Raw genomic sequence first — 10,047 nt, 5'->3', positions numbered from 1 at the left:
TGCAGGAGCTGTTATCACGATCAGATCTTATCAATTCCAAGCAAACCCAACCCTCCAACATCCCATCACCATCAGCAGATTTACCCTTGCCTAGCTGGTAACAAAAGAAAGTTAAAAGGAGGAACAGACAAAGGAAGGTGAATAAAAAAACTGGAAAAGGAAGCAAAGGAGGTAAAGAAAATAGAGAAAGAACCAGGAGTTTATTACAGCAAAGAAGTGGAATATTCTTAAATAGCCAAGTCAGTCACCTGATCTGAACCCAATTGAGCATTTCACTTGTTGAAGACTAAACTTCGGACAGAAAGGTCCACAAACAAACAGCAACTGAAAGCCGCTGCAGTATAGGCCTGGCAGAGCATTAATAGGAGGAACCCCGGCATCTGGTGATGTCCATGAGTTCAAGTCTACAGGCTGCCATTGCCAGCAAAGGGTTTTCAACCAAGTATTAGAAATGAACATTTTATTTTCAGCTATTTAATTTGTCCAATTACTTTTCAGCCCCTGAAATGAAATGAATGTGTAAAAAAAGGCTTTAGTTCCTCACGTTTGTATGCAATCTTTTTGTTCAACCCACTGAATTAAAGCTGAAAGTCTGCAGTTCAACTGCATCTGTGTTGTTTCACTTAAAAAACATTGTGGTAATGTACAGAACCAAAATTAGAAAAAAAGTTGTATCTGTCCAAATATTTATGGACCTAACTATGAGAAATAATAAGATATGAAAGAGAAACATCAATAATTCCTACTAAATCAACTAAAAGAAACTGATACTTCCACAGGCACAAACTGAATATACAGATACCGGTACTTCTCAACAATATAAAAAAATCAAGCACAACATATTACTACATAAAAGATAGATAAAAAAAGCAGAATAACAAAACTACAACACAGCACTGAAAAATCCCAACTATTCTGACTTTTTCCTAATCTATAGCAATCTAACCTATAGAATTGTTCAGAGCAAATAAATGCATGACAATAGGAGTAGTGGGTATGATTTAGTCTCCTATATACAGAATATAGGGTTCCTGTTATCCAATATTTAGTGACTTGTGTTTCAGGACAACAAACAGTGGAAATATACAGAATGAAGGTCTGATAATTTGCAATGAACAGAAATGAAATAAAATAGAAATACATTTCTGCTGTCGTAATGGTATTATTAAACTTTACACATAAACCTCAAATAAATCTTACTCTTGTGTTGTGAGATAATTGGTATTTGTATCAGTGCATGTAGACAGATAAAAAAGAAGAAAGATTATAGAGTATTAATGTATAAATTCTAGTAAAGATTAAATACAGGTTATGGAGTAACAGCTTAGCAGAATTGCATAAAACCTGAAGAAGGGACTTAAGAGATCCTGAAAGTTTGTATCATTGATATCTCATGATAGACACTAAAATATATCCCTTGTTGTGTTTATGTGTGTGTGGGAGTAAGGAGGGCAAAGTAGGAGATATTGAGATGAAAATAGACTTGAGGGTCCAAACACTTCCTTCTGCAAGCCTGGAACACTAAATCAAAACCTTGCAAATAGAAGCAACATTGTCAACCCACTTGTGCAGTGTTTTAGTTGCCCGTCGAGCTGGTTTATCAGGTAGGAAGCCCCATGGTTTTGTCTAACTGCATCAGAGAGTTTTGTTACTACCAAGATTTTAAACTTTATATATTGCAATGCTGCTGGAGATAACATATAGAGCTCAGTGCCACATCCATAACACTATACAGTTTTTTTAAATGAATTTATAAATGGATTTTGACGGCACCAAATTCCAATATTTATATCCTAAAAACATAATTTATTATTCATAAAAGTATTACTTTTTATTATACATATTATACATAATTTATTATACATATACAAGAAAAACTAAATTTTCTGATCTTTTATCTACAGAAATGTTTTCTGTTGTAAATGTAAAATAAATTATGTTTTATGATTAATTGATGTCTAGAAGATATAATTATTGGAATTTGGTGCCATCAAAATCCCTTTATAAATTGATTAAATAAATACATGGTGAAACACAATAAAAAAAACAACCTAGGAAATCTAAAAAAGGATCAGATTTATTGTACCATTCCTTTGTTAAATAATAATTCTGAATTGTGATAGATTTTAGCATTACATCAAATTAAAATATTGCTTATAAGGCAAATTATTTTTAATTTTCATATAATAGTTATTCAGTTGTTAAAATGAAATAATTTTTTTTGCCTGATCAATTTCTGATTAACATTCTACTTTACCCTACCATCAGTCACAAATGTGATTATAAATGGAATTGTTTTGGCTGATTTTATTGGTTTTGCCTAATTTATTTTCCAATTGATAAACTTAAAAGACAGGGCTGTATGTATAAAACAGGGAATCTGACATTCTCTTGAACATTTCCTGGTACAAATCAATTACTGCCTGAAACATATTGACCTGGAAAGTTATCATGTTTAAGGTAAGGTCTGAGAGAATGTATGATCCCCCATTTTATAAATAGAGCATATAATGTATATACAGCTTAATACAAAATACAGTCAAATCTCCCCTAGGAAACATGAGTAATTAAGGGAGAATTGTCAAATTATAATGTAAAACCATCAATTTGTATCTAACATTAATTTAATATTAAAAGCCAAAGGAAATATTCCACATACAAACACATATATAGCCTAATACACAATCATCAGAGCATTTTTAAATTTTCTACCGTCTTGGATACATTTCAAAAACTATTGTCATTGCACGTCTTCCTTCCGTATCATAAATTGGACTGACTCCAAAACTCAAAAGACTAATTTAATAAAGAGTGATTGGAAGACAAGGAAGGATCACTGCACCACAAATCCAAAAGTTAAGTTCTAATAATTCAGTCTGATACATTCCACACGTAGCCAATTCATTCCGGGGGTCATGAAAATGCCCCCTTCTGTTAGGGCTTGGAATACTGATAATTGATTGATCCTATTAAATGGAAATGGTGGGCAGACTCAAAACTGATGAACTGAATCTTATTTTTACCCCAATAAGGAAATGTCTTTGGACCCTTTGTTTTACGAGATGAGAAGAAAGTGTGCATCAAAAAGATTAATAAAGTAGGAAATTAGGAGGTAAACATCTAGAATATTTATATTTAATAAATCCCAATTAAAACTAAGTCATCTAGTAACATTTCTGTAATGAAAGCAAATTTACTTATGCAAAAAAAGTTTGCTTGTTCAAGTGAATGGATGAATTTTGCATTGGCAACTGATTGTAGCAACCTTCAACCAAGCCCAGTACAAGCAATTTTCAACTAATGGGTTCCAACTCTTCTACAATCTTATTGCCGTCCCCAAAATATGGACAGAAAGTCTTTGTAAGTTAGTGAAATCCATGCACATGTTGGATTTATCTGTATTGGTTTCATTTCTGTCATTTCTGTCTGGCTAAAGTTTGTGAATGGCATTGCTCAGAACTTTTTTAAAGCTAGGAAAGGTATCGAAAATAATATTTTCTAAAGTAAATAAAGTAATTAAAACTTGGCTCAAAATATTTAATAAAATAGCATTGGACTGAAATTATCCAACAACAATTGTCCAACATTGTCCACTAGATGCAATGACCCCCACCATGACAGCAAAGTCCTTTCCTTACCTTCTCCTTTGTCACTCAGTAGCTCCTCTGAGTTTTTTGTTTTTCCTGCTTTGGGTTTTATGGATTAGCGAGTGTCATTTTTGTGTCAGCAATGATTTCCTCATATGCTCTTTAAGTCGCCAGATTTAATGAAATCATTGGCTGAGTTCCTGCAGGCTGAGTCCAGGGATTATTATGCTGCGTGTATAATAGACACACAATGAAAACTTTCGTAAAGATAAACATAATAATTACTATTTATCGGTAGACTTTGGCCAATTTCTAAGACAATTAAGATGATTTATCGTCAGCAGTGCACAAATCCTGCTCTCACACATTTATTCACAGGTAGACAAAATGACTAAAAACGAGACCAACAGCATAACTTAGGCTTCATACACACATCAGTTGAGTGTCAGCTGTGATAATTGTCTTGGGGGAAAACCTATCATGTGTACACCTAACCCCCAATATCGAATGACCAATTGGGAATAACCAATATTTTCCTACAAAGGAAGTAGGGTGCCACTCGTTTCTCCTTCCCCATCACCTCTACATTGAACAGAATGACACAATGGACCTGATTTATTAAAAATCTCCAAGACTATAGAAGAAAGGCTATGAAGGGAGAAAATGGTTAAACCAAAAAAACTAGAAACTGGGTTTCATAGAGAAACTCAGCTATTAGAAGGAATATGTTGTCCTGCCTCAATTCTTTCTTTAGAAGATTTATTTAATGGCCCTTGTGATCCCACTATAGGCTTTATTAATGGTTTGTCAAGAAATCTCGCAGTCCCTTAAATAATCCAAGGTCACATTACTAACTGTCACTGGAAACGGTTCACGGTTTGAAGTCAAGAACATTGTTCTATATCTCAGTAAGGGGTTCCTTAATTTAAAGTTCGGGAAAAAGTTAAATTGGCTTCCTTAAGAAGTTAGTTCCAGCACTACCATTGATTGGTTTAAGGAAAAGCCTTATTAATTTCCTAAAGTACCAAATTTAACTGGGTTTTTAAGCCTTTAAGTTAAAAAACCAAAATGGATGTTGGTCCAGGGAAATTCTGGTTTGCCTCATGAATCAAGAAAGGATTTCCTTTCCCTTGATGAAACTATTTTTGGGAGGTTTGTTTTTTTTGCCTTCCTCTGGACCAACTATGTCTTATAGGGTCTTATATCTGGGATATGTTTATCCCAGCCCTAGCGGCTGAACTTGATGGACTTATGTCTTCTTTCAACCTAACCTACTATGTAATTATGTGATTGGAGCAATGTGAGTTGGACCGATTATGGTTTGTGTAATTTATTCCATAGTGAGACTTTTGCTTGGACCAGTGACCATTTTCTTTATCAGTGTCTAGTATGGGGGTAAAGCATTGGTGGGCATTTTAAAGCTACTTTTTAATAAGCCCACCAGTCATTGCAACCCAGTGTCACATGTCTCTTCAAAGTGTTGGCAATCCTCCCGTAGACAGCTGGAACAAATGTCCATATGGGATTGCTGCAGTTTCTACATTATGAAAAGTTCACAGCAAGTATAGAAATCAGAGAAATTTATGTATGGAAAGGAACTCCTCTTTAACAGTTTTACAAGCGGCTGACCTCCACACCCTATATAAGCCCAGTACAAGGTTTATTCTGTAGCTCTTCTAGGAACTATTTCTCATTGCAGTATATCATCCGCTAAAATAATTTTGACAATCTACCCAATGACAGATCTCTACTCGTCATTCCAGTTTATTAATTAAAGACAAAGCCATGTCCATAAACTCAACTTCCACAGCTCAATGTAGGTGAATTTCCTTTATTCCTGCCAATGTAAAGAAACATTTTGTATATATGTCAGTTTGCTTTGGCACCAGAGAACTTGAAGAATTAATGAACTGGCAGTGAAAACCAACGAAAGGCACATTTAGGACAAACGTCGCTTCAATAATATAGAACTGGCTTTGGCTCACAAAAAGCTGACATACATGGATCAGCTAGAACCTGAAAGTGTCTTAGAAGTGACGAGAACCATCAAGTGAACAAGGAGGGGATGACATGTTGGAATAATTATTAATGGACAAATGTCCAGATCTATGGGACCATGATGGTGATGGCTAGACAATGGGTCAGAGCATTTCCAAACCAGCCTGTCTAATGGGATGATCCTGGGGTGCAAAGTATAGAAACTACCAAGAGGTGGAAGGACAAACAGTGACAAGGACAATGATGTGTTGGGGGAGTCAGCAACACACTGGGTTCAATTCCAAAAGAAAGCCACTGTAATCCTTTTTTTTTTTTTTTGAATTTTAAAAAGATATCAAAACACACAATACATCATAGATTGCTATGTAGCCATAGACCAGTGATAATTCTTATGCTGACCAGGTCCCATGTCTAAATGTACCTTCAATGAGCATGTGATAGTTTAAACCGGACCTTTAGGCGATGGAAAGAGTTAGCCTGTTCCAATAGATCATAGTTACTCTTGGCTGGGTGCATCACTTACCTGGGAATGAAATGGTAGCAAGACGCAAAGTGACAAAGGTGGCAGTATGATGTGAAGACAGGACATCTTCAGTGTTCTTACAGCAATTAAGTTAAAGGGAACCTAAACAATATTAAGCAGGGATTACATTTTAGGTTGGACAGTAAAATTCTAATAGCTGTAATGGTGTTAGGTCCATGTCTGGAAAAGTTTTAAAATCTACCTCTGGATGTCAAAGAACAGGAATGAATGCCAAAGGGCCTGACTAACAAAATGGTGCCTTGGCTAGCCATGCAACGTCTCTTATAGAAGGCAGCACTGTCATGTCTAGCCTCCGCAGCCTTCCATAGGGGACGACAACAACAAGTGTGTAATGCACCAGCCTGTCATTGTGGGGGAATTCATGTTGTCCGTACAGAGCCCTCCCAACACTACAACACATCGGGATGAATCGAACCCGGTACTAATCCAGGCCTTCTCATCCAATATGAGTACCTGATATGTATAGGATACAAACTTTCCCTACCTCCAAAATCTTATGGAAAAAGTCTTCCCAGAAGGGTGCAATTTATTTCAGCCACAAGGAAGGGGAACCTTATATCCGGTATTTGGCAATGGCATTGTCTAACTGTGTATACCAGACATTATAACATAGGGGAACCCTTGAAAAAAAAACTTTCAGGTCCATAGGGAACCCCTTCTATAATTGCTATATCCACAGCATACAGAACATTTTGGCTACACAAACAGATGTCCTCATTGCGTTTTCATACATCTTGCAATAGCATTATTATAGCAGTTTTTTATAGTTTTGACAAATCTAATTTTTGATCTTTCCAAACCCTGAGCCAATAAAGACAAAAATGACAAGTGTTTCTCCTTCCTCCATTTATTGGCCATCTATAAAATCATAAAGAACGGAACATTTTTCTAGAGTCTGGTTTGCACCTTCTTCGGTCAGATCACCTCCACAGAACTTGAACCTGGACAAAGATAAATATTTCACTCGGCATTTTAGTTTTACAGCAAAAGCAATATTTAATACATTTGTGTGCAATTCCTGCAGATTTAACAAAAGGCCATAAAGGCTTCCATAGGTGTTGCAGCTATCAAGCTCTATCATATTTAAAAAAAAAAAAATAAGGTCCTAAAAGAGCCAGGAACATGAGGGTTGAATCCTATATTATAAGGCTGAGCAGCTTCTCTGTTGGTTCACTTTGCTACTTTAACTTTATGCTTCAAAACCAATATATATATATATATATATATCTCCAGATGAGAAACTGCCCTGAACTGCCTCTGGAGAGTAAAAATTAAGATTTTAATGACTGGACTCCTATTGCCTTCCAAACTTTAGCCCTCCAAATTTTACCCCAAGACATTTAATTACAGCTGGAGTTGGAGCTAAACTCCAGGATGAGCAGATAAAGCCATCCAAACCCCAGGGCTCTGTATGCAGATTATGAAGCAAAATTTAAATGGACTTTCTGCTTTTTATGTGTTACCACTTTGAGCATCTCATTAGTGAATAGATGGGAGAGCACCATTATTACACTCACCCACATAAATCCCATAACTCATTTTGTATCTCTCCATTGTCTCATCTTGTTTCCAATCATGTCACCCCTGTGGACTGAAGAACTACAGGGAAAGTATATAAATGGAGAGAAGACCTAATTTCTACATGAGGCAGCACATTATACAGCTGGAGACTACATCAGAGGCATTGTTGGACTGAGGAATTTTAAGTATCAATGCATGAGCAATATTAAAAGGAGAAGTGATTAGAAGATCAAGGTTGGGTCACTGCCTACAAACTGCCAACCAAGAAGTTAAATCTGCTTCAGTTTTAGAGCCATTGCAAAGAGTTCTAGAAGCAATACATACATCTCCCCACTTGGTCCATATTGCACCGTGACAGCTGAGGCTCCCAGTTTATCATGAAGGAAGAAGAGTGCACTTTTGTGCCAAGTAAATTCCACTCTGTAGACGGGGTCCACATCTATATCTACATCCACGAATGAGGAGTAGGTGAAACCAGAACGGAGAAGGCCGCTGCAAAACAAAGAAATTTTTATTAGCCAATTCTATGAGGAAATAACCTCAACAGTTTCACAATTTACTATCTTTAATTTCAACATTTTGGAATTTATCCTGGGAACAGTCAGATTTGTATAATATAGACAGGTTCTGCAGTCATTGTGTAACTAACATTTGTCCTCTTCAAGTCATTGAAATACTGACACCGGGAGATTACCACCTTTACAAAGTACAAGACATTCCATTATACAAAGCCTGGGAGGACAGTTATCGTCTTACAAACCGAAGCTGCCATGGACACAAACTGCTCTAAAAACAAGCATTGTGTCTATGTCTGAGCAGCAACAATAGTGAAGGTTTGAATAAAAGTAGATGTAAACCAGCACACCCAACAGTGCTTGATCAAGGTCCTCCATTACAGATCACAATGGCCATAAGTCTACCTTAAGGCCCGGGATTCTTACAAGTGCCCTCTTGACATTCCTCAGATCAGCAGTAGACATTTGACTCCATGACAGCCATACCTGTGAATTTCATAGGGACTGGAGCATCCTTCCTTTCCACAAAGAGAGACAGAAAGAGACCCCAAAACGAACTCTGAGCCAGTGATTGTTATAGATATGTTAAATCTCCAGGCTAGAAAGAAGAAATTCTCCAATTAGGCATTTGAAATTATGGAACAAACCTCTGTGCCACAAAGCAAAGTGTAGGTAAAGGTTTCAGGAGTTTGTAGGTGGACCATTACACACATTCTACAGCAAAGTCTAAATTCTCAAATGCACCCCCCCTTACAGTTGTACGTCAGGGTGGAGCCTAGTAATATTTTTAAAGGTGGAAATCGTTGATCTATTTAAGCAGGCATTACATGGGCAACCATGTCTGTAAAGGTTTAGGTTTTGAAATTGGAGACCATTTACTGGAGAGAAATCAGCATAAGATTTGCAAAGCACATTACAGAAATAATGCTCTAGACATTACAGGAAAAGCCTTCTATCACCAATATCTAAAGGCAGAACATACAGGGACAGTGGCAAGTACCATAACGTTTGGCCATCAATCTCACCATTGCCTCTTTCAACACTCCCCCTCCCAATGTTTCATAATAAAGCCAAAATGCTGCTTAAAAGATATGGCACCACCTTTCATGAGAGATTAACCTTAAGCATTAATGGGTTGATGTTGCAGAACACAAAATCTGTTGCTAGTAAAAAAAATCAGTGCCTGGCTTTCACCGACATTGCTCAGGTGCTTATACTGGATAAGACATGGGCCAGAGTAAGGATATAGTTGAGTAGTCTAATCCACATACTTTATCCAGGTTGAGACAACTAAAACATTTAGTAAGTTTCAGTGATGGCAGCCTCCATAGGTCTTAAATTTTATTAAAATGGAAAAGCCTATTTACAAGAAAACCTCCCCCTAAATATTGATTGCAACACCCTATTAGGCTAACCTGCAGTGAAGTCTGACTTCCTATAAGACACAATGGCTGAATAAGCACCAAGAGATTAGGCTATGTACACACGTCCAACAGTTCTTGCCCGATAGTCAGCTCAGGGCCGAAATCGGGCATGTGTACAGCACCAGTCGTCCATACGACTGTTCTGGCCGATCCACAACACGGGCGACTATTGATCCTGATGCAAGGGAAGGGGGGGGGGGGGGGGGGGGGGGGGAGAAGAGTCCACAGCAGGGTGCCACTCCATTGTTCTCCCTCTCCTTTCTTCATAGAGCAGAACGGCGCTGTGGTTGGAAAGGGCTGTGAAAGATCCTTTCCAACAACTATTGTTGCACGTGCGTTTGCTGCTTTAGAAACATGCAGGGTCTGTTTGACTAGAGTTGGGTTAAATACATCATTCTCATTCACTGAATATCTTTAAAACAAAAACAAAAACAAAAAAAACAAAAAATGCATACTGA

At 37.1% G+C, this 10,047-nt stretch overlaps 1 long non-coding RNA gene across 1 annotated transcript; it reads right to left on the bottom strand.

Annotated features, from left to right (window-relative positions):
- Nucleotides 1-6,960: 6,960 nt before the first annotated feature.
- On the bottom strand, nucleotides 6,961-8,769 carry LOC140344836 (uncharacterized). The gene is made up of 3 exons (XR_011923681.1): nucleotides 8,652-8,769; nucleotides 7,975-8,142; nucleotides 6,961-7,070 (listed from the first exon to the last, which is right to left on the bottom strand). It is a non-coding gene; the product is annotated as an uncharacterized lncRNA (long non-coding RNA).
- Nucleotides 8,770-10,047: the final 1,278 nt, after the last annotated feature.

The sequence above is a fragment of the Pyxicephalus adspersus genome, unplaced genomic scaffold (assembly GCF_032062135.1).
Source record: "Pyxicephalus adspersus unplaced genomic scaffold, UCB_Pads_2.0 Sca66, whole genome shotgun sequence".
NCBI lineage: Eukaryota > Metazoa > Chordata > Amphibia > Anura > Pyxicephalidae > Pyxicephalus > Pyxicephalus adspersus.
The sequence above is the reverse complement of the archived record's forward strand: the minus strand, read 5'-3'. Positions and strand labels throughout refer to the sequence as shown.